At 43.8% G+C, this 24,606-nt stretch overlaps 1 long non-coding RNA gene across 1 annotated transcript in view; it reads left to right on the top strand.

The window, feature by feature from the left end:
• Window positions 1-962: 962 nt before the first annotated feature.
• The window catches only part of LOC137518177 (uncharacterized), a 31,438-nt gene continuing 7,794 nt past the window's right edge, over window positions 963-24,606 (top strand). Inside the window, exon 1 of the long non-coding RNA XR_011020752.1 lies at window positions 963-1,052. This is a non-coding gene — a long non-coding RNA (uncharacterized lncRNA). The remainder of the gene's footprint in view (window positions 1,053-24,606) is intronic.

Here is a 24,606-nt window from a genome sequence, read left to right as displayed (position 1 = left end):
CGCCATGGCGACGTAGTAAACAAAACACGGAAGGCCGCTCATTGCGGCCTTCCGTGTTACTTTTGGCCGCCGGAGGCGATCAGAAGAACGCCTCCGGAGCGCCATCTAGTGGGCTTTCATGCAACCAACTTTCAGTTGGCTGCATGAAATAGTTTTTTTTTAATTTAAAAAAAACCCTCATGCAGCTGCCCTGGCGATCTTAATAGAACGCCAGGGTGGTTAAGGGGTAGAAAGCCCTAGGTCCTCAAGTGGTTAAAAGGAAATAGATGTCACTTTAGTTGTCCCTTATATCTGCATTGGTGCAGAGAGTGGGGAAGAAGAACGTGCTAAGAAATTGTTAAAGTGGGATTGTCACCATAAAAATCAAATTTCAACAGTAACTGGTCTGAGTGTATTAATTCATAAGGATGCTAATCCTGCATTCAAAACGTTCAAAACTTTTTCTGCTGTTATGGTTTGGAGATATCACATACCTTAATTGCCACTGCCATCAGCTGGCAAAACAGTTGCATGCTGGGGGGTCTTTTTATCTATAATATATTCCTCCTCTTCCCTTTAGTTCCCCCTCCTTCTAATGACATAAGACAGCGCACTTCCTAGTATAGAACTCGCTGGGAGTGTCTGAAGACTCTGGGAGGAGGGCGAGTAACGAATACACAATAAGCAAGAGGAGAAAAAAGAGTGAGGGAGGAAATGATGTCAGGATTAGCTTTATTCAAAGTTAACCAAGATGGAAACTGACTGTCTAGAATAGGATTCTCTGCTTTTCCTTTATAAGATACACAGGAATCATAGCGTGGACAGTGCAATACATCTGTTATGTAAGAACTAGTATTTATCTACTTCTACTATATATGTGTTTTTTTATTTCTAGGTTAGCGTGGGTGTCACTTGGACAATTACTTTCTATTGAGTAATAACATATAGGTACTTTTTAACTATATTTTATTTGCCTTTATAGCCCCAGATTGGATCTAAACCACTAGGTACAATTCAGATGAATGAAGCTAATGACTTAGATGCTTCTGAGCAAGACGTTTACATGGAAGATGGTAAGGTTCTTACTGCATTGTGTGCTGCGTTGTTTGTAGTAGGATGGCTATAACTAGTTTCCATAGATCAAATTTAGCCCTGTCTGCTGCAGGGCTGTGGAGTCGGTTAAAAAATCATCCGACTCCAACTCCGTCAACTCAGTTTATCAAACTACCGACTCCAGGTACCCAAAATGGCTCAGACTCCGACTCCTCGACTCCAACTCCTTAGTCTAAAGAGAACCTGAGGTGTGTTTAAAGAATGTTATCTGCATACAGAGGCTGGATCTGCCTATACAGCCCAGCCTCTGTTGCTATCCCAAACCCCCCTAAGGTCCCCCTGCACTCTGCAATCCCTCATAAATCACAGCCGTGCTGTGAGGCTGTGTTTACATCTATAGTGTCAGTCTCAGCTGCTCCCCCGCCTCCTGTATAGCTCCGGTCCCTGCCCCCCTCCCTTCCCTCCAATCAGCAGGGAGGGAAGGGATGCAGGCGGGAACTGGAGTTCTGCAGGAGGCGGGAGAGCAGCAGACTGACACTATAGAGATAAACACAGCCAGCTCTGACAAGCTGTTTGTCAGCAGCGTGGCTGTGATTTATGAGGGATTGCAGAGTGCAGGGGGACCTTAGGGGGGTTTAGGATAGCAACAGAGGCTGGGCTGTATAGGCAGATCCAGCCTCTGTATGCAGATAATATTCTTCAAACCCACCTCGGGTTCTCTTTAGTCTAATGCTTACCAGGGCTGTGGATTTGGTACAATAATCATTCGATTCCCAACTCTGACTCCTCAATTTATGAAACCACCAACTCCGACTCCAGAACACCAAAATATCTCTGACTCCTCGACTCCAACTCCTAAAGCTGGCCACTAACGGTCTGATTTCTAGCAGAAAAATCGTTCGAGCGATCAGAAATTCTGATTGGACGAAAAATCGTTCACTACACCATCAACGAACCAATCTTTGCTTCCTATCTATCACAATCAACAAGAAAATCCAAATTTTGGTTTGACAAAAATCTAATTGGACAACTATTTTTATAATCATTTGTAATCGATTGTGCCCATCAACTGAGATTATTTTCAACCAATTCGATCAGAATTTCTGATCGCTCGAACGATTTTTCGCTAGAAATTGGACCGTTAGTGGCCAGCTTTAGTCTAATACTTACCAGGGCTATGGATTTGGTACAAAAATCATTTGATTCCCAACTCCGACTCCTCAATTTATGAAACCACCAACTCCGACTCCAGAACACCAAAATATCTCTGACTCCTCGACTACAACTCCGACTCCACAGCCCTGGTCTGCTGACATAGCTACAGAGCTATGAGCCCTAGGGCTTTATTGAATTCACTTTTTCTCCTAGGTGATATTTTTACACTTTACCAATAAAATTCCTTTTAAAGAGGATCTTTCACACAAAAAAAACAGTCCGTTGGATACTTACCTCTGGAGGGGGAAACCTTTGGATCCTAATGAGGCTCCCCCCGTCCTCCTCACCCTCCAGGATCCAGCGTCGGCAGCCCCAAACACCGGCAACTCGCACCTGCGCAGTAGAGCGGATTAAATTGGGCACGGGTGTTTCCGCCTGAGCCCAGATGCAAAGCCGCCACTGTGCCTGTGCTGGATCGTGGTAGGTAATTATTGCAGGCACTACTGCACCACAACCGACATCCTTGTTGGCTGCGGGTTCAGAGGAGCCAGCTCTGGATCCCTGAGGCTTAGGAGGACGGGGGAAGCCACATTAGGATCCCCCTCCTGAGGTAAGTACCTTCCAGGGGAGGTTTTTTTTTTTTTTAGTAAAGATCCTCTTTAAGCCACCAGCAAGCAAGAAAACACTCAGAATCATTTTGGCAGTACTTTTTCACCTACTTTTTGGCAATTTTCCAATTGCAGGGTGCTGAAAAGCTATTTTATACAGAAAATGAAAAATTATCTCGTAGAGTAGTGTTTCTCCAACCTGTCCTCATGACTCCCCAGCGGTGCATGTTTTGCAGGTGACCTCACTTATGCACAGGTGGGGTAATTAGTGTCTCAGCTACATGGAATCTTCCTAGCTGAGACACTAATTTCCCCACCGGTGCACAGCTGAGGTTGCCTGCAAAACATGTACATTGGGGAGTCACCAGGACAGGTTTGAGAAAACTCTGTCTTAGAAGAAAACATAGGAGGAAAAGTGAGTTGAATAAGGACCTAGGACTCATATGCCCATCCGTGTTCTTGTAGTGTTGTTGCATTAAATTCTATCATGGAGCAGATAATGCCTGTGTTTTATTTCTGCACACATGTACTGTAAACACTTTGTGAATGATCCCTGTGGATCGCAGCAGTAACGTATAGAATGTCTCTCCCTAGCAGGCACATCTTCAATAGGGGCACATCTAGGCAAGAGAGTCACACTGTGGTGCGCATGCAGCTCTGTCTATGGAGCTTATCCACCTCATCCAGGCAAGAGAGTCACACTGTGGTGCGCATGCAGATCTGTCTATGGAGCTTATCCACCTCATCCAGGCAAGAGAGTCACACTGTGGTGCGCATGCAGCTCTGTCTATGGAGCTTATCCCCTCATCCAGGCAAGAGAGTCACACTGTGGTGCGCATGCAGCTCTGTCTATGGAGCTTATCCCCTCATCCAGGCAAGAGAGTCACACTGTGGTGCGCATGCAGCTCTGTCTATGGAGCTTATCCACCTCATCCAGGCAAGAGAGTCACACTGTGGTGCGCATGCAGCTCTGCCTATGGAGCTTATCCACCTCATCCAGGCAAGAGAGTCACACTGTGGTGCGCATGCAGCTCTGTCTATGGAGCTTATCCACCTCATCCAGGCAAGAGAGTCACACTGTGGTGCGCATGCAGCTCTGTCTATGGAGCTTATCCACCTCATCCAGGCAAGAGAGTCACACTGTGGTGTGCATGCAGATCTGTCTATGGACCTTATCCACCTCATCCAGGCAAGAGAGTCACACTGTGGTGCGCATGCAGATCTGTCTATGGAGCTTATCCACCTCATCCAGGCAAGAGAGTCACACTGTGGTGCGCATGCAGCTCTGTCTATGGAGCTTATCCCCTCATCCAGGCAAGAGAGTCACACTGTGGTGCGCATGCAGCTCTGTCTATGGAGCTTATCCACCTCATCCAGGCAAGAGAGTCACACTGTGGTGCGCATGCAGCTCTGTCTATGGAGCTTATCCACCTCATCCAGGCAAGAGAGTCACACTGTGGTGCGCATGCAGATCTGTCTATGGAGCTTATCCACCTCATCCAGGCAAGAGAGTCACACTGTGGTGCGCATGTAGCTCTGTCTATGGAGCTTATCCACCTCATCCAGGCAAGAGAGTCACACTGTGGTGCACATGTAGCTCTGTCTATGGAGCTTATCCACCTCATCTAGGCAAGAGAGTCACACTGTGGTGCGCATGTAGCTCTGTCTGTGGAGCTTATCCACCTCATCCAGGCAAGAGAGTCACACTGTGGTGCGCATGCAGCTCTGTCTATGGAGCTTATCCACCTCATCCAGGCAAGAGAGTCACACTGTGGTGCGCATGCAGCTCTGTCTATGGAGCTTATCCACCTCATCCAGGCAAGAGAGTCACACTGTGGTGCGCATGCAGCTCTGTCTATGGAGCTTATCCCCTCATCCAGGCAAGAGAGTCACACTGTGGTGCGCATGCAGCTCTGTCTGTGGAGCTTATCCACCTCATCCAGGCAAGAGAGTCACACTGTGGTGCGCATGTAGCTCTGTCTATGGAGCTTATCCACCTCATCCAGGCAAGAGAGTCACACTGTGGTGCGCATGTAGCTCTGTCTATGGAGCTTATCCACCTCATCCAGGCAAGAGAGTCACACTGTGGTGCGCATGCAGCTCTGTCTATGGAGCTTATCCCCTCATCCAGGCAAGAGAGTCACACTGTGGTGCGCATGCAGCTCTGTCTATGGAGCTTATCCACCTCATCCAGGCAAGAGAGTCACACTGTGGTGCGCATGTAGCTCTGTCTATGGAGCTTATCCACCTCATCCAGGCAAGAGAGTCACACTGTGGTGCAGCATGCAGCTCTGTCTATGGAGCTTATCCCCTCATCCAGGCAAGAGAGTCACACTGTGGTGCGCATGCAGCTCTGTCTATGGAGCTTATCCACCTCATCCAGGCAAGAGAGTCACACTGTGGTGCGCATGTAGCTCTGTCTATGGAGCTTATCCCCTCATCCAGGCAAGAGAGTCACACTGTGGTGCGCATGCAGCTCTGTCTATGGAGCTTATCCACCTCATCCAGGCAAGAGAGTCACACTGTGGTGCGCATGTAGCTCTGTCTATGGAGCTTATCCCCTCATCCAGACAAGAGAGTCACACTGTGGTGCGCATGCAGCTCTGTCTATGGAGCTTATCCACCTCATCCAGGCAAGAGAGTCGCACTGTGGTGCGCATGCAGCTCTGTCTATGGAGCTTATTCACCTCATCCAGGCAAGAGAGTCACACTGTGGTGCGCATGCAGCTCTGTCTATGGAGCTTATCCACCTCTCCAGGCAAGAGAGTCACACTGTGGTGCGCATGCAGCTCTGTCTATGGAGCTTATCCACCTCTCCAGGCAAGAGAGTCACACTGTGGTGTGCATGCAGCTCTGTCTATGGAGCTTATCCACCTCATCCAGGCAAGAGAGTCGCACTGTGGTGCGCATGCAGCTCTGTCTGTGGAGCTTATCCACCTCATCCAGGCAAGAGAGTCACACTGTGGTGCGCATGTAGCTCTGTCTATGGAGCTTATCCACCTCTCCAGGCAAGAGAGTCACACTGTGGTGCGCATGCAGCTCTGTCTATGGAGCTTATCCCCTCATCCAGACAAGAGAGTCACACTGTGGTGCGCTAGGCTAGCTACATGGGAAAGAAAAATTAGGTAAAAAAAAAAAAACCCTCTCACGGCCGTTTAATCAAAACGCCAGGGAGGTTAAGTGTAATATTGTAGTGCATTATTGCTTCTTAAAACTGATACTTATTATTATTGTTTAGTATCTTCCGCAGTGCTGTACAGAGTTTATTGTTACCTTTATTGTCCCTCAGAGGGGCTCACAATCTAATCCCTACCATAGTCATATGTCTGTGTGTATCATGTAGTGTATGTATCATAGTCTAGGGCTAATTTTTATGTGTATGTTTATGGGATGTGGGAGGGAGGAAACTGGCGTGCCCGGAAGAAACCCACACAGACACGGAGAGAACATACAAACTCCGTGCAGATACTGCCCTGGCCGGGATTTCAACCGGGGACCTAGCGCAGCAAGGCGAAAGGTAATTAGTTTTACCTCCTATCCCAGTCATAATCCCCCGGTTTAAAAACTGAAGCCCTCAGTAGCTCTGGGCAGCCTCAGATGATTTTCTCATTGCACAGTAGCCCAAAAAAGCACCAAATTAAAGAAAAAAATCCTCTAGGGAGACTTTCTTGCCCAGTGGTGAGGTGGCAGAGGCCTGGCATGCTTTGACACACCTCCAAGTCTCCCAGAAGCAGCAGCAGAAGTGTGTGAATCCACTTGTTTTGGTTAGATGAAACTGACCGAAAAATATTTAAATATGCTAATATTTGAGGTTTCAGCAATTTTTTATTATAATTTATTCGTTGCGAAGTATGTAGTTATAGAGCTATGATGCCTGCGATTTCCTGCTGTCCACGTTAGCCGTCACCTGAGACATAGAAATGGATGACAAATCGATAAATGCACAACATGACATCATGGCTCCGCACATGTCCAACCTGTGGACTCACATTACGGGGCACCTCTTGGTGATAAAAAGCGCAATAAGAATTTTTCCAGTTTTTTTTTCCTGGTGGATAGATGGTTATTTTGACTTAAATAAATCAAACCCCAATATAACACACTGCTTTCATTATTTTTAAAGGCCCACTATTGCAAAAAACATTTAAGTAAAATGTGCTAAAAATTACTTTTCTCCTATGTTGCTGTCACTAACAGTAGGTAGTAGAAATCTGACAAAACTGACAGGTTTTGAACTAGCCCATCTCCTCGTGGGGGATTCTCAGGGTTTTCTTTATTTTAAAGAGCAATTAGTGAATGGCAGTTGCTCAGTCCAACTGCCAGAATAGTGTGCAAACCAATGGGTGGGGGCAGCATCTTTGTATAGATCTTTTACAGGGAGTGCTTTTGTAAAGAATAAATGAAATACTGAGAACCCCCATGAAGAGATGGACTACTTAAAGACCTGTCAGTTTCGTCAGATTTTTACTACCTACTGTAAGTGACAGCAACATAGGAGAAAAGTATTTTATAGCTTATTTTACTCTGGAAGAAACATAATTCTTTTTTTTGTATGTGTTTACATGTATTTTACATTTTACAATGTTTTGCGATAGTGGTCCTTTAAGTGTAGGAAATCACCAGTTTAGTTTTTGTCTCTTGGCTGCTTAGAATACTTCTATGTGTGTCAAAATTACAAATGTATTTAAGTCTTAGAGATATTACAGTATACAGAATCCCGTACAATAGATGGAAGAGCGATCCTTCACTGGTGAGGATGGCCACGTAGTAAAGTAGTATTAATTCCCTTTGCTTCACTGAGCAATTTCCCTTCGCAGTTACATTATAGAATATAGATAATCGCCATTGAGGGATCTAAGGATTATGCAAATAGTGTTAGGGTTATGTATAGAAATATGGCCTTTTGTATTGTCCTAATCCCAGTGCACAGAGGCCTCCCACCTACTGTACAAAGCTTTATAGAGATGCTTTCATTAGACGGCAATACAGCCTTTCCATACTGGGGTTGAATTCACATAGAATACTGTAGTCAGCTATTTGGAAATAATAACAATTCTTCTCCTTGTGGACCACCGCTGAAATGTCTGGAAGCAGAGCTCGGAGTCAAGGCCTCCCGCGTGGGTTACTCAGGAAAACTTACATAGAACTAGTTTAAAGAGGAACTTAAGCGAAAGGGGAGAAAAATAAATCAATAAATTAAAAAGTGAGTAGTTCTAGAAGAGAGATCAAGAAATGATTGATATTCGCCATGTAATTTGTTCATATTGTTTGATCTACAATCAGCCTGCACATCATCATCTTTACTACTGGAAGACATGGGAAAAAAGACAGCACCAACTGCTATTATCTATAACCACACCCCCTAACAATGCGATAGGCTAAAAGGTTGTTTTGTTTTTATAGATATATATATACAGTATATAGTATGCAGTATGCACAGAGGGAGATGCTGCTGGTTGCTTGACCGTTGGAAACAGTTAGAAAGCCATTATTTCCCAGAATGCAACAAGTCTCACAGACAGGAAACTGTCAGGATCTAGGTCCTGACATCACACTGTGGGAGGGGTTTCACCATAATATCAGCTATACAGACCCTCCTGATCTATTCAAGAAAAGGTAAAGATTTCTCATGTAAAAGGGGGTATCAGCTACTGATTGGGATGAAGTTCAATCCTTGCTTACAGTTCCTCTCTAAACTTATTTTTTTAAGTGATACACCTCACAAGAATAGTCAGTTGTCTGCTTGATTTAATGTGAACCTGAATTAAAAAAAAAAAAGTATGTGATAATCAATTATATGTATAGTATGGATGATAAATAGAACATTAGTAACATGGAATTGAGTCTCATATTTTCAGTTTAATGGCTTAATTTTAAAGATCGCAATAGACTGTCACAGTTGCTTTTTAGAACCCATACTCTGCCTAAATTGAAAGAGAAGTGATGACCCTTTAAACTTTCCTGCACTTAAACCTTATTAGAAGCCTTACCTCACTGTTTCTTGGTAGTTTGAAGCATTGTTTGCAATATCAGTGTCTGGAAATGATGTGTTTTCAACAATGTCACTAGTAAAGTAAATTCTATGACATTGGTTGTATGTTTTCTGTGACTTTTTTGGGGGCATGTGGATGGACTTTAATCCTCTATTTACTTTTCAAGAAACTAAACTGAATTTGAAAAGCTGTCAACAAGCTCTTTTGCATAGATAACAACTCTAGTTTTTTAACTTCAGAGAATTTCTTACTAAGGCTAGTATTATATGTACCTATGTTTCTTATCTTCTCCCTTCAGGTACACTTAAAATATTTAGAAGGAGTCATGCTCGCAGGAAGAGGTTTTGTTTATTATCATTATTATTATATGGTCTTTTCCCAAACTGCTTTTCCACGTTAAAAAACAAGACGTTTGAATAGCTTTTTCTTGGTCTTCAAGAGACAGTAGCTAGTTGTGGAGCCCTTAGGCTGCTCTTCACAGGCAACCAGGAGTTTAGGGAACCTTGTCCAAAGACTCCTCACTATTTTTACGTACGTATGAACACTTGAGCCAGGATTCCAGCCCTGGTTAAAGGCTTGAACCCACATCGAAGGCAACACCATTAACTGGTACTCTAGCCACTTGCTACTGTCAATGGGCCTTTAACCTACTGCCGCTCTTGCCCCGCCCCCAATTGATCTAGATTTTCCACCCTGTCCAATGAATACATTCCACTACCTTAGGAGCAACGTTGCTGAGGAAAGGGGGAGACTGCCACTGACAAACAAGCCTCTGCTTATTTACAGTGTCAGCAGAATGGGATCATGCCTCTTGTAGCGAAATGATGGCATTTCTTTGTCAACAACAACAAAATGTTTGTAAAATGCTTTTCTCCCATCGGACCCAAAGCGCAAAAGCTTATCCCAGATCAGTACATAGTGATGTGCACAGGGGGGAAGACTAAACAGGTGGCTTTTCAGTTTTTTTTTAAACGTGTCCAGGGTTGGAGCTGTCCTGCTTAAGTTTGGCAAGGCATTCAACAGGGTAGGGGCAGCATGACAAAAAGCTTTGGCTCCAAAAGTTTTTAGTTGCACTCTGGGGGTGGTCAAGTTATTGGATTGTTTTAATCTGAAGTTCTGGGTGGTGTGACACAGTTGCAACTAATCCTTCAGGTATCTGGGGCTTAGGTTGTGTAGGGAATTGAATATAAGCATGCCAATTTTGAAAAGGATTCTACATTTTATGGGTAGCCAGTGTAGTGAGCAAAGGATTGGTGTTAGGTGGCAATGGTGGGGTTGGCTTGTTAACTGTCTGGCGGCAGCATTTTGTACTGGCTACAGGCGGAGTAGGTCTTTATTTTGGAGGGCACTGCATTAGTTCACCTGTGATGTGATGAAGGAAGATCCTCTAAAGGAATGAGGTGCTTTTTTTTTGCAATATTCCCTAGAAATATCAGGAAATCAGTTGGCAAGTGTGTGTCAGGAATGGCATTGAGTGGTTCTCTACCCAACCACTATAGGTAGCCATACACTGGTCGATTTGCCATTAGATCGACCAGCTGACAGATCCCTATCTGATCGAATCTGATCAGAGAGGGATCGTATGGCTGCCTTTACTGCAAACAGATTGTGAATCGATTTCAGCCTGAAACCGATCACAATCTGTGGAGCCGCCACTGCCGCCTGCCCCCCCCCCCCCCCCGCGCATACATTACTTGACGCTGGCTCCCGGGCATCTTCTCCAAGCTGCACCCGCTCCGATGGAGCGGGTGCAGCGCGGAGAAGATGCGGAGAAGACGCCCGGGAGCCAGCGTCAGGTAATGTATACCTGATCGGATCGGCCGCCGCTAGCGATGCGCTCCCTACCCGCGGACGATCGAGGGTAATTTCCCGCACGGCGCGATCGACGGACCGGGAGGAAATCGGATCGGCGGGTGCGTTTAGCACGAACGATTGGCAGCAGATTCGATTCCAGGATCTAATCTGCTGTCGAAATGGCCGCGAATCGGGCCAGTGTATGGCCACCTTAATGCTTTCTTCCAAAGCAGATGCAGCCTGGGACACATCCTCCACTACCTAGGAATGGACATTTGACCAAACTGTCTGCACAGCCAAGGAGTAGCCTGTCACGTGTGCGCATAGCTTCAGCACTGTCTGTGCCCCCCAGCCACATACACACTATCAGAGGGAATGTGCTAAGAGGGAAAACATTGTAATCTGTTGGGATTTGTGGGACTTCTGTGCATCAGATAAGCATGTTTGAGCTTTCTTCTGTTGACAAGCAGGTGAAGAATCGCTGTGATGCCAGAGCTTTATCTTCGGGATTCGTGTCTTGTCTGCTCATTAAGAAGAGTCTTAATGATCCCTGTGTCAACACAGCCAAATGACAGGACTGTGAGAAAGGTCCTCCAGAACACATAGACTGAAGTGAAGTTTGATAAATGGTTGTCTAGCACTGTATGACACTTGAGGAGGACATCTCTGTCCCTGGCTAAGTAAGGGACAGTTGTCAGTCAAAATAGGGTGTTTCAGCCTTCCCAAAGGATACTCGTTAATATTAAAAAGTGGCTTCACCATGTATGTATATGTCACTATGAGCAGCGTGCAATTACTCTTTATCACTGTGTAGAATGGAGGCAGAAGGGAAGCATTTGGGAGCTTAGGCAGCAGAGGACACCAGGGTGCTAAAGGTGGCCATACATCTATCACCTTGGTGGCCGATCGACCATCCGGTTCACTAATTATCGAGTCGGATGAAAATAAGTGCCGCCGAGAGCATGCCTGATCAACGTTGCAACCAATTTCGCCGCCATGTGTAGTGGTAAGGTGAGAGATATGGTGGAATGTGGAAGCACTTTTCGGAACCAAATATATTACTATACTGTATATGTATACAGTGTGGACGTCTTCCATAGCACTTTCAAGAGGAACTCCAATGAAAATAATGTAATAAAAAAAGTGCTACATTTTTACAATAATTATGTATAAATAATTTAGTCAGTGTTTGCCCATTGTAAAATCTATCCTCTTCCTGATTTACATTCTGACATTTCTCACATGGTGCCATTTTTACTGCTGGCAGTTGATGTCACTGGAAAGAGATGCTGCTTGCTTTTTTGGCAGTTGGAAACAGCTGTAAACAGCTATTTCCCACAATGCAACAAGGTTCACAGACAGGAAACTGTCAGGACCATGGTCCTGGCAGTTTCCTGTGGGAGGGGTCTCACCACAATATCAGCCATACAGAGCCCCCTGATGATCCGTTTGTGAAAAGGAAAAGATTTCTCATATAAAAGGGGGTATCAGCTACTGATTGGGATGAAGTTCAATTCTTGGTCACGGTTTCTCTTCAAAGCGTACATAGTGATGTCACTAAGGGGTTGATCCACTAAACCGTGCTAACTCATACCACTACCGTTTTGTGCGTGTTATAACGCTTGTCATGGTTTTCAATCGCAATCGCAAATTTTTGCACGCAAACGTGGCATTTTGCGTGCGAAAGTTCGGAAATCGTTATAATGCGTGCAAAACGCTAGCGCAGCCGTGCTATGAGTTAGCACGGTTTAGTGAATCAACCCCCAACTGTTGCCCAGAGGATCTCACGGTTGAATCCCTACCATAGTCATAACATCTTTTCTTCTCTCTCTCTTTTAAGTAAAACAACCACACCATGAAAAAAAAACATGTTTTATAAATTAACAATAAAATCATTTCGTTTTTTGTGTTTTGTCCTTCATCACTCTTGATCTGTAGGAATGGCCAATGAGATGCAAATTATTGAATCAAGTCTGTGCATTTAATGTACATTTATACAGATTCCACATTGACAGGATTACATTGGTCCATTTTCAAGCTGCATTCATTTATACAAAAAAAAAATTCAAAACTCAGAATTATTTGCATATCAATGACCATCACTTCTAATCTCTATTCGTCTATATACTTAATCTTTCATCTGCAAAACTTGTTTCTTCTTCTCCTCTTTTTCTACCTACCGTACTTTTATCTTCTGTAGTCTCTTCTGTGATTTTCTTTCTTTGTCTGTAAAGTTCTTAAAGAAGAACTGTAACCAAGGATTGATCTTCAGTAGCTGATACCCCCTTTCATATGGGAAATCTTTAACATTTCTGGAATAGATCATCAGGGGGCTCTGTATGGCTGATATTTTGGTGAAACCCCTCCCACAGTGTGATGTCAGGACCATGGTCATGACAGTTTCCTTTCTGTGAGCCTTGTTGCATTGTGGGAAATAACAGCTGTTTCCAACTTACAAGCGACTAGTATCACCCTCTGTGCTTTTGTATGTCTATAAAAAACCAAGCTTTTAGCCTATTGCATTGTTAGGGGGTGTGGTTATAGATACAGGGAGTGCAGAATTATTAGGCAAGTTGTATTTTTGAGGAATAATGTTATTATTGAACAACAACCATGTTCTCAATGAACCCAAAAAACTCATTAATATCGAAGCTGAATATTTTTGAAAGTATTTTTTAGTTTGTTTTTAGTTTTAGCTATTTTAGGGGGATATCTGTGTGTGCAGGTGACTATTACTGTGCATAATTATTAGGCAACTTAACAAAAAACAAATATATACCCATTTCAATTATTTATTTTTACCAGTGAAACCAATATAACATCTCAACATTCACAAATATGCATTTCTGACATTCAAAAACAAAACAAAAACAAATCAGTGACCAATATAGCTACCTTTCTTTGCAAGGACACTCAAAAGCCTGCCATCCATGGATTCTGTCAGTGTTTTGATCTGTTCACCATCAACATTGTGTGCAGCAGCAACCACAGCCTCCCAGACACTGTTCAGAGAGATGTACTGTTTTCCCTCCTTGTAAATCTCACATTTTATGATGGACCACAGGTTCTCAATGGGGTTCAGATCTGGTGAGCAAGGAGGCCATGTCATTAGTTTTTCTTCTTTTATATCCTTTCTTGCCAGCCACGCTGTGGAGTACTTGGACGCATGTGATGGAGCATTGTCCTGCATGAAAATCATGTTTTTCTTGAAGGATGCAGACTTCTTCCTGTACCACTGATTGAAGAAGGTGTCTTCCAGAAACTGGCAGTGGGATTGGGAGTTGAGCTTGACTCCATCCTCAACCCGAAAAAGCCCCACAAGCTCATCTTTGATGATACCAGCCCAAACCAGTACTCCACCTCCACCTTGCTGGCGTCTGAGTCGGACTGGAGCTCTCTGCCCTTTACCAATCCAGCCACAGGCCCATCCATCTGGCCCATCAAGACTCACTCTCATTTCATCAGTCCATAAAACCTTAGAAAAATCAGTCTTGAGCTATTTCTTGGCCCAGTCTTGACGTTTCAGCTTGTGTGTCTTGTTCAGTGGTGGTCGTCTTTCAGCCTTTCTTGCCTTGGCCATGTCTCTGAGTATTGCACACCTTGTGCTTTTGGGCACTCCAGTGATGTTGCAGCTCTATAATATGGCCAAACTGGTGGCATCTTGGCAGCTGCACGCTTGACTTTTCTCAGTTCATGGGCAGTTATTTTGCGCCTTGGTTTTTCCACACGCTTCTTGTGACCCTGTTGACTATTTTGAATGAAACGCTTGATTGTTTGATGATCACGCTTCAGAAGCTTTGCAATTTTAAGAGTGCTGCATCCCTCTGCAAGATATCTCACTATTTTTGACTTTTCTGAGCCTGTCAAGTCCTTCTTTTGACCCATTTTGCCAAAGGAAAGGAAGTTGCCTAATAATTATGCACACCTGATATAGGGTGTTGATGTCATTAGACCACACCCCTTCTCATTACAGAGATGCACATCACCTAATATGCTTAATTAGTAGTAGGCTTTCGAGCCTATACAGCTTGGAGTAAGACAACATGCATAAAGAGGATGATGTGGTCAAAATACTAATTTGCCTGATAATTCTGCACTCCCTGTAATGACAGTTTCTGTCTAGTTTTTTTTCTTGCCTGCCAGTAGTAAAGATGATCATGTGCAGGCTCATTATCAAACAACATAAACTAATTTCATGGTGAATATCAATCATTCCTTGATTTCTCTTCTATTTTTGTAACTTCTCACTTTTCAGTGTATTGATTTACACACACACACACACCACACACACCACACACACACACCACACACACACCACACACACACACACACACACACACACACACACACACACACACACTATACACACACACACACTATACACACACACACTATACACACACACTATACACACACACTATACACACACACACACACACACACTATACACACACTATACACACTATACACACACTATACACACTATAAACACACTATACACACACACACACACTATACACACACTATACACACACACACACACTGTACACACACACAAACACACACCCCTATTTTTTGTGAAAGTTTTTTTTCAGCATGCTGGTTGTTGTCTATTATCTCCACATTCCATTGCTGTCCTGATCAGGAGCCCCATCTGCAGCAGTTCAGCTTTCCAGACAGGTCTTTCCATCGGTCCATTTTTGTGAACCAATAGGAATCATTGGTGGAAAAATTCTAATTATCTCCCAGTGAGAAGTTCAAATCAGACCTACCAGGGTTTATATTTTCTGTTGAGCATCGCCATAGGGCATTCATACGGTTTCATCAGACAAATGTAGGCCATGTTGGATCTAAAGAAAAAAGCAATGTTTTATTCATGCAGCTTATGCACGTAACTGCAATCACTGATTTCACCAACCTTTCATCAATCCTCACTATGATCCAATAGGGCCCAGCTAAGCATTGCAAACATTTGTCACATGATACGAGATGATATTTAAAAGAATCCAGTCCATGCTTGCTGTATCCCACCAGCCCCCTTCCTTTCTAACACATTATTTCTGTTAAATGTAATTTTCCCTACTTAAAACAGAAGGTAATTGTGATAATTCAGCTTTAAGTGAGCAACTGTGGTTTCCCATAATGCATCACTCCTGGGTATGCAAATCATCACTTTATGCCCTTGAAACCAAGGCTGGTGTATAGTGAGCATATAGCTAATACATTTTACAGCGCCACATCAACTCAACATACATACCGCCTGTTTTGGACATTCAGGCCCTCATCGGCGCATGGCGTATGGGATAGGACTTGGACCAGTAATAAAGAATACCCAGACAGCATATTTGGGAGTGAAGCATCATGGGAAACCATGGTTGCTCACTTACAGCTGAATTAACCCAAATACCCTCTGTTTTTAAAATGCAAAATTACATGTAGCCTTGCTTTTTTAATAGAGGGCTCTTAGTCTCTTTTAGCCCTTTATACTTTCCTAGTTGCATGTGGTCCGGTATAAGTTATGGAGAGAATCCAAAGACATAGCAACAAAAGTTGTTTAGGTTATACCTTTAATGACTAACTGTACAAGACTTCTCTGCAAGTTTTGGAAAATACCGTATTTTTCGGACTATAAGACGCTCCTGACCATAAGACTCACCTAGGTTTAGAGGACAAAAACTAGGGGAAAAAATATATACTAAATCTGGTGTATCCATGGTGAAGCGGCATCTTGTGGATTATGCCCCCTTTGTACCTCATGCCCTCTTGTACTTCTTGAGTCTTCCTGTGTCCTCCTCTGCCCCCCTTGTGTTCGCCTCTATCCTCCTTGTGTCCTCCTCTATGCCCCTTTGTGTCCTCTAGTGTATGCCCCTTTGTGCCCCCCCTGTATCCTCCATTTGTCCCCCTGTGTCCTCCTCTGCATGGGCACACAGGGAGTCCCCGACATTGCGGCGGGTTGTAGGTTCGTATTGGCAGGTGTTCACAAGTCAGGAACTCCCTGCATTTGGACTATAAGACGCAGTCACTTTTTCCCCCTACTTCTGGAGGAGAAAGAGTGAGTCTTATAGTCCAAATATACAGTACTTTTTATCAGGCGTGATGCAGAACTGGATCTGATCCAGTTCTATATCATGCCGTAGAAGAAACTTGAGTTTTGAAAGCTTGCATAGAAATCTTGTACAGTTAGGCATTAAAGGTATCGTCTAAACAACTTTTGTTTCAGATATACAGTACTTTCCTAGTGGTTCATTTTGACCAGTCCTGACTGACTTGCTAAAGGAGATTCTAGGCCTCCAAAACATCACACTGCATTTTCTGAATAAACAAGGACGATCTGCTATGAATGGATTGCACTGCAATGACCGCATTTTGCTTTGATAGCTCCTCGAACAAGTGGTCTTATCTTTTTGTTATAAATTAGCTAGCATCCCTGTGAGACCCTCTTGATGTTGTAAATAAGGCATTTACAACATCATTTGACATTTATTTATGGCTGTAGAACAATGGATCTCCTTTTTAATGTCCAGTGTATATAAGCTGTGTTCTAAATGTTCTCAGTACACAGGAATCAGTTCATAGACGAAAGCTTACTCCTTATCTTCAAATGGGCAGGATGGAGGCACCCAATGGGTGTTCTATTTTAGTATTTTAAAATACAAATAAAAAATAATACGCATTTCACGGGTCATGGCCCGCTTCCTCAGGTCAATACAAAATGCCTTGAAAACTTAAGGCAGTGATCTGCAAACTTGGTTCTCCAGCTGTTAAGGAACTACAAGTTCCAGAATGCATTGCAGGAGTCTGACAGCCACAGTCATAATTCATAAAGGCAAATGCATTGTGGGACTTGTAGTTTCTTAACAGCTGGAGAGCCAAGTATGCAGATCACTGGCATAGGGGATAGAGTGTAGGCGCCAGTGGTGACATTAGAGGCGCCTACACTCTATCCCCTATGCCAGTGTTCCCCGACCCTGTCCTCAAGGCCCACCAACAGTGCATGTTTTGTTGAAATCCACAGAGGTAGATAATCAGCTCTGCTGAGACACTAATTATCCCGCCTGTGTATGTTTGTGGTTTTCTGCAAAACATGTACTGTTGGTGGGCCTTGAGGACAGGGTTGGGGAACTCTGCCCTATGCTATCAAGGCATACAAATGTATTAACCTGAGGTGCGGGCCATGACCCGTGAAACGCATTGTCAGATTGCTTTTTGAATAAAAAATGTTTTCCTGTTGAACTGGTGTCTATATCCTCTGGAGAGGGAAGCGATTACCTCTCTCTTATTGTATATTTTTTTATTTGTATTTTAAAATACTAAAATAGAACACACATTGGGTGCCTCAATCCTACCCATTATCAGTCAGATCTCCTTTGGAGGCAATGGCTTTGCAGTTTTTCTGGAAAGTCTATCGTACTACAGGAGAGCGACCGTCCAGTATCCAGCATGACCTGGAGTACCGAGCAGGGACGGTTAATTCCCTGCAGACCTATATGGTGGTTGCAGGAAATGCTTCCCCACCTTTGTGAGTATATATCTATATAAGTTTATCCTCCCTATACCTGACGATACTGCACCATTGTGCTCCCGGGTGTCTCCCTACTTCTCACCTAGGCATTCTTGGTCCCTACAAGAATCACCAAAACTCTATACCTTTTCTTCTAAGTTAGTCAATAAATGGCTACATCCTGATTCAATTCATCTTGCTTTTACTGATGGCTAACAGGGTACAACACTCTATTGCTTTTATTATAGCTCCTCCAGAAAGCAACACAAGTTGTACCTTCTTGGCTTCCCTTCCAGTTCCAACTGTGCTCCTGCAAAAAACCACACCAAAGTGTGACCAAAGACATTAGTGTAGTTAAAGTATAATTCAATATATTAGTGGCCTAACACTCACCCCTCTCCTAAATGAAATATTTCCTTTCATATAAGCGATGAGTTAATCAGGGTAATCTGACACTTGACATGAGTTGGGGGTCTAAATATCTCCACTCAGTGAACCAGCCAACCGTTGACTTCAACTTTCTTTGTCCGCCCCGTATTAAAACCCACAAGGGCCGTCCTGTTGACATGTACTTTCAGGGGTTTTGTCCACCCCTTTCCCTGTCCCTCATTCAGAAGGGGGACGCAGACGCCGTCAAGCCCGCATTGTCACCCTGTGTAATAATACTAGTGATTCTTTAAATGGGTCTATTTTTTTCTTTCTTTTTTCACGCTTTACCCGTAAAAAGGCAGAAAAGGGCCTTTTGGCCGTGGCCATACAAGCATAATAAATTGTATATGTTTGCACTGCTGAATGCACTTGGTCCATATGCTGCGCCGTATAGCTACATGAATAAGCATTGACCAAATCAGCCCCAGCACATTAAACAGAAAAAAAACAATCTTTATTCATGGTAACTTATCAGTTTCAATTAATCAACTCCAACAATGGAATTTCTGATGTGCTCAAGGAACTTGAAAGCAATAGGTCATCTCTAGGGCAGGCTTGTTGGGCCTTTGTGTCTTGAGGCCGGGACAAAGGAATTTGCAGCGGTGTAATGAGCAGAGTTTCTGAAGATTTCTGCCCGTTACCATCTCTAGAGTTCTGCTGTCACCTCTGAGGTTTAAGCACTTTATTTTTTTTCCTCTCTCTCTTTTTAGTTTTTGTTGTCGTTTTTGTTGCCGATAGGCACAGATGGACTTCAAGAAACCTGCTGCTGGTAGAGAGAATTTCCGTACAAGCTTGACCATCCTTTCAGGGCCAGTGTGACGCTATGTGAATGAGCAATTGTGTCAGGCCATTCCAGCGGTATTGAATAGAGCTAACCATTGGCTTGATTTGGTTACACGCTTTAGCAAAGCGCTCCCTCCTACTGCCTTAGGGGTCTGTGAAAGGTCCCTGACCTGTTTACAAGAAGGCAAGAGACTTGTCATGTCGCCCCACCCCAAGGGGAGGATCCGCATTCATTTCATCCGTATGAAAAAATGACTGGGGACGGCAGGGTCTGGGGCTTTTCAATAGCAATTTATGGCAGTTTACAAAAATTCACATTGTTGAGGCTTAAGAAACACGGGGGTGTTTCGTGCGAAATCGCATTACCTGTGAAATGTCATTAGCCTTTCGCTATAGAGAGGAGTTCATTTTTAATAACTTTTAGCAAGCCGTAAATACAACTTAGTGACTTGCCTGTGATCATTCCGTTTCTCGCATGAAAGGATTCTTCATTGTTGGAAGAGTTTTAGTAGGGCTGTGAGATTCCGCTTACAACATTAAGTGGATGGATTTTAAAAAGGAACTTTAGTGAAAATAACATAATGAAAAATATAACTTTTTTTTTTACAATATTCATTTATAAATTATTTAGTTATTGCCCATTGTAAAATCTTACATTCTTAAAGGACCTCTATTGCGAAAAAAGTAGGCAGTTAGAATCTGACAGAACCAACAGGTTTTGGGCCAGTCCATCTCCTCATGGGGGATTCTCAGGGTTTTCCTTGTTTTCAACAGCATTTACTGAACAGCAGTTTAAAACTGCCAAAATAGTAAGATACCAGCCAGCCTCCCGACTCACTTGCACACTATTTTGGCAGCTGGCCTTAGTAACTGCCAAAATGCTTTTGAAAACAAAGACAACCCTGAGAATACCCCATGAGGAGATGGAAAAGTCCAAAAACTGTCGGTATTGTTAGATCTTAACTGCTTACTTTTTTGCGATAGTGGACTAATAAAGGACCACTCCAGAAAAAAATTAAGCAGTTAAAATTTGACTGAACCAACTAGTCCATCTCCTCTTGAGGGATTTTCAGGGTTTTCTTTGTTTTCAGAAGTATTATTATAAAGATACCAGCCAGCCTTCCTACTCACTTTTGTCAGTTAGACTTCATGAGCAGATGGACTAGTCCAAAAACTATCGGTTCTGTCGGATTTTAACTGCTTACTTCTTTTTGCTGGAGTGCTTAAAATTTACATCTTTACAAATTTACATTCTTAAATTTATCACAGGCTGCAACATCTTTAGCGAAGCAGGTCATTTCGGCACTCGCTGGCCACCATGCAGCACTGAACCTGTATGCCATTATAGCTATATTGTTATACCTACGTGGCAACGTGTTTCTTGCTGAGCTATAACTAAAGAGCCATGTTTTTGCTCCGATACAGCTTTAATGCTGTATGTCCATATATGCGGCAATGAAAATCTGACTTTTATCTTCGGTCTGTGTAGCGGGATTCCTTTTCTGCACTGATACCTATGAGCTCTGTTTAGATTCCTGCTCCTGACTGGACATAGGAGAGGTGGTTGTAGCAACCTGTCTTTGTTTGCTGTACAAGTTAATCAACGTGTTGATCAACAAAAGAATAACTACATGGTTGAATAGCAGTGTATGTTCAGCTTAAAGTAACTCTGAACTGGGTTGTAAATAATATACTTGTTATACTGTTTAAAGAGACACTGAAGCGATAAAAAAAATTATGATATTATGATTTGTATGTGTAGTACAGCTAAGAAATAAAACATTAAGATCAGATACATCAGTCTAATTGTTTCCAGTACAGGAAGAGTTCAGAAACTCCAGTTGTTATCTCTATGCAAACAAGCCATTAACTCTCCGACTAAGTCTTAAGGTAGCCATACACTGGTCGATTTCCCATCCGATTCGACCAACAGACAGATCCCTATCTGATCGAATCTGATCAGAGAGGAATCGTTTGGCTGCCCTTACTGCAAACAGATTGTGAATCGATTTCAGCCTGAAACCGATCACAATCTGTTGAGCTGCTCCTGCCGCCTGTGCCCCCCCCTTCCCCCCCCCTGTATACATTACCTGAAGCTGGCTCCCGGGCGTCTTCTCCACGCTGCACCGCACCGCTCTGTTCCGGCTCCATCCCGGCGCTTCCTGTGTCACTTCGTGACCAGGAAGTCCAAATAGAGCGCCCTCTATTTGAACTTCCTGGTCACTGCAGTGACACAGGAAGCGCCGGGATGGAGCCGGAACAGAGCGGTGCAGCGCAGAGAAGACACCCGGGAGCCAGCGTCAGGTAATGTATACCTGATCGGATCGGCCGCCGCTAGCGACGCGCACCCTACCTGCGGGCGATCGAGGGTAATTTCCCGCACGGCGCGATCGACAGACCGATCCGATTTCGGGAGGAAATCGGATCGGCGGGTGCGTTTAGCGCGAACGATTGGCAGCAGATTCGATCCCAGGATCGAATCTGCTGTCGAAACGGCCGTGAATCGGGCCAGTGTATGGCCACCTTTAGTCTTGGAGAGGGCTGTTATCTGACTTTTATTATCTCAACTGTAAGTGAACTGTTTACTTTTTCTCTGCCAGAGGAGAGGTCATTACTTCACAGACTGCTCTGAAAGACTCATTTTGAATGCTGAGTGTTGTGTCTGCACATATTATAGAATGATGCAATGTTAGAAAAAACACTATATACCTGAAAATAAAAGTATGAGAATATTTTCTTTGCTGCTAATCTTCTAGTAATTATTCATAGTACACAACCAATTCACTATATCATATTTTTTTTTTCGCTTCAGTGTCTCTTTAATATCTGGTGCTGTGACATACCTCACACAGCACCTTCCTTTGCCTCCAGCGCCCTGTGGGACAATGAAGGGGACCCTTTTCTGCTCAGCCGAAATATTCGACTTGAGCAGAACGTCGATGATGGACAGGGAGGAGGTGTCAGTTCTTCCTCCTCTCTGCAGTTCTTCCTCCTCTGCCCATCCTTAGCTCCGCCCCCTGCACTCATAGCTACAGTTCCGATCCGAGTACTGCACACAGCGTGCAGGGAAGCAGCGCTGTGTGCGAGCTTTTGATAGAAGCCTGCACACAACACACCTCCCCTGTGCGCGGTACTCAGGAACTGTAAACTACAAGTGCAGGTAGCGGAGCTAAGGTTGGGGAGAGGAGGAAGAACTGACACTTCCTACCCGCCCATCATTGAAGACACAGTACAGTGGGGGATAGAGGAGGAGCTGGAGCGGGAGGAGGATCGTTCACAGCAGAAGAAATCAAATAATATATAAAAAGTATACTGTTCAAAACCCCACGCAGGGGTACTTTAAAGGGAATGTCCAGGCTATAGAAAAAAAAGATCTATTTACCCTGGGCTTCCTCCAGCCCCTGGCAGCCGCTATGTCCCACGCCGGAACTCTGCTCTCAGCCGCCGACCTGGGGTCCCAGCCAGTACAGAGGCACAAGGTCGTCCTCTACGGACTTGATTGACAGTGGCGCTTGATAGGGCTTTATAAACATGGAGAATTGAAGAAAGTTCTGGGACACTCTCAGATTCAGTATTGCCTGGTTGTACAGAACTTTGGTAAGATCACATGTAAATTACAGTGGTGTAGCTACTGAGCCTTGGATCCCAGTGCAGATTTTACACTGCATAGCTCCCCCTCCCCCCCCATCACCTAGCACTGTATGTGTAATAATCACATGATATAGATGACCAACACTGGCTTCCTAGGCACAGCCAAGTGTGAGGGGAATAAAGGAATGTTCTGAGAATAATTACCACTATTCAAAGCATGTGTACAGTCCTGGCCAAAAGTTTTGAGACTGTCAAAAATAATAGTTTTCACAAAGTTTGCTGCTAAACTGCTTTTAGATCTTTGTTTCTGTTGTTTATGTAATGTACTGAAAGATAATTATAAGCACTTCATACGTTTCAAAGGCTTTTATCAACAATTACATGAGATTTATGCAGAGTCAGTATTTGCAGTGTTGGCCCTTCTTTTTCAGGACCTCTGCAATTCAACTGGGTACGCTCTCAATCAACTTCTGGTCCAAATCCTGACTGATCGCAACCTATTCTTTCATAATCATTTCTTTGAGTTTCTCAGAATTAGTTGTTTCTGTTTATCCACCCACCTCTTGAGGAATGACCACAAGTTCTCAATGGGATTAAGATCTGGGGAGTTTCCAGGCCATGGACCCAAAATTTTAACATTTTGGTCCCCGAGCCACTTAGTTACCACTTTTGCCTTATGACACGGTGCTCCATCATGCTGGAAAATGCATTGTTCTTGACCTAAACTGTTGTTGGATTGTTGGAAGATGTTGCTGTTGGAGTGTGTTTTGGTACCATTCTTTATTCATGTCTGTAGTTTTTGGCAACATTGTGAGTGAGCCCACTCCCTTGGATGAGAAGCAGCCCCACACATGAATGGTCTCAGGATGCTTTATTGTTGGCATGGCACAGGACTGATGGTAACGCTTGCCTTTTCTTCTCCTGACAAACCTTTTTCCAGATGCCCCAAACAATCGGAATGGGGCTTCATTGGAGAATATGACTTTGCCCCAGTCCTCAGCAGTCCATTCACCATACTTTCTGCAGAAGATCAATCTGTCCCTGATTTTTTTGAGGAGAGAAGTGGCTTCCTTGCTGCCCTTCTTGACACCAGGCCATCTTCCAAAAGTCTTTGCCTCACTGTGCATGCAGATGCGCTCACACCTGCCTGCTGCCATTCCTGAGCAACCTCTGCACTGGTTGCACTCCAATCCTGCAGCTGAATCCTCTTTAGGAGACAATCCTGGCGCTTGCTGGACTTTCTTGGACATCCTGAAGCCTTCTTAACAAGAATTGAACTTCTTTCCTTGAAGTTCTTGATGATCCTATAAAATGTTGATTTAGGTGCAATCTTAGTAGCCACAATATCCTTGCCTGTGAAGCCATTTTTATGCAACTCAATGATGGCTGCACGCATTTCTTTGCTGGTCACCATGGTTAACAATGGAAGATCAATGATTTCAAGCATCACCCTCCTTTTAACATGTAAAGTCTGCCATTCTAACCCAATCAGCCTGACATATTGATCTCCAGCCTTGTGCTCGTCAACATTCTCACCTGAGTTAACAAGACAATTACTGAAATGATCTCAGCAGGTCCTTTAATGATAGCAATGAAATGCAGTGGAAAGGTTTTTTTGGGATTCAGTTAATTCTCATGGCAAAGAAGGACTATGCAATTCATCTGAACACTCTTCTTAGCATTCTGGAGTATATGCAAATTGCTATTATAAAAACTTAAT

Source organism: Hyperolius riggenbachi, chromosome 5, assembly GCF_040937935.1.
Source record: "Hyperolius riggenbachi isolate aHypRig1 chromosome 5, aHypRig1.pri, whole genome shotgun sequence".
NCBI classification, from domain to species: Eukaryota; Metazoa; Chordata; class Amphibia; order Anura; family Hyperoliidae; genus Hyperolius; species Hyperolius riggenbachi.
Note: the sequence above shows the minus strand (reverse complement) of the source record. Positions and strands in the feature narration are given on the sequence as shown.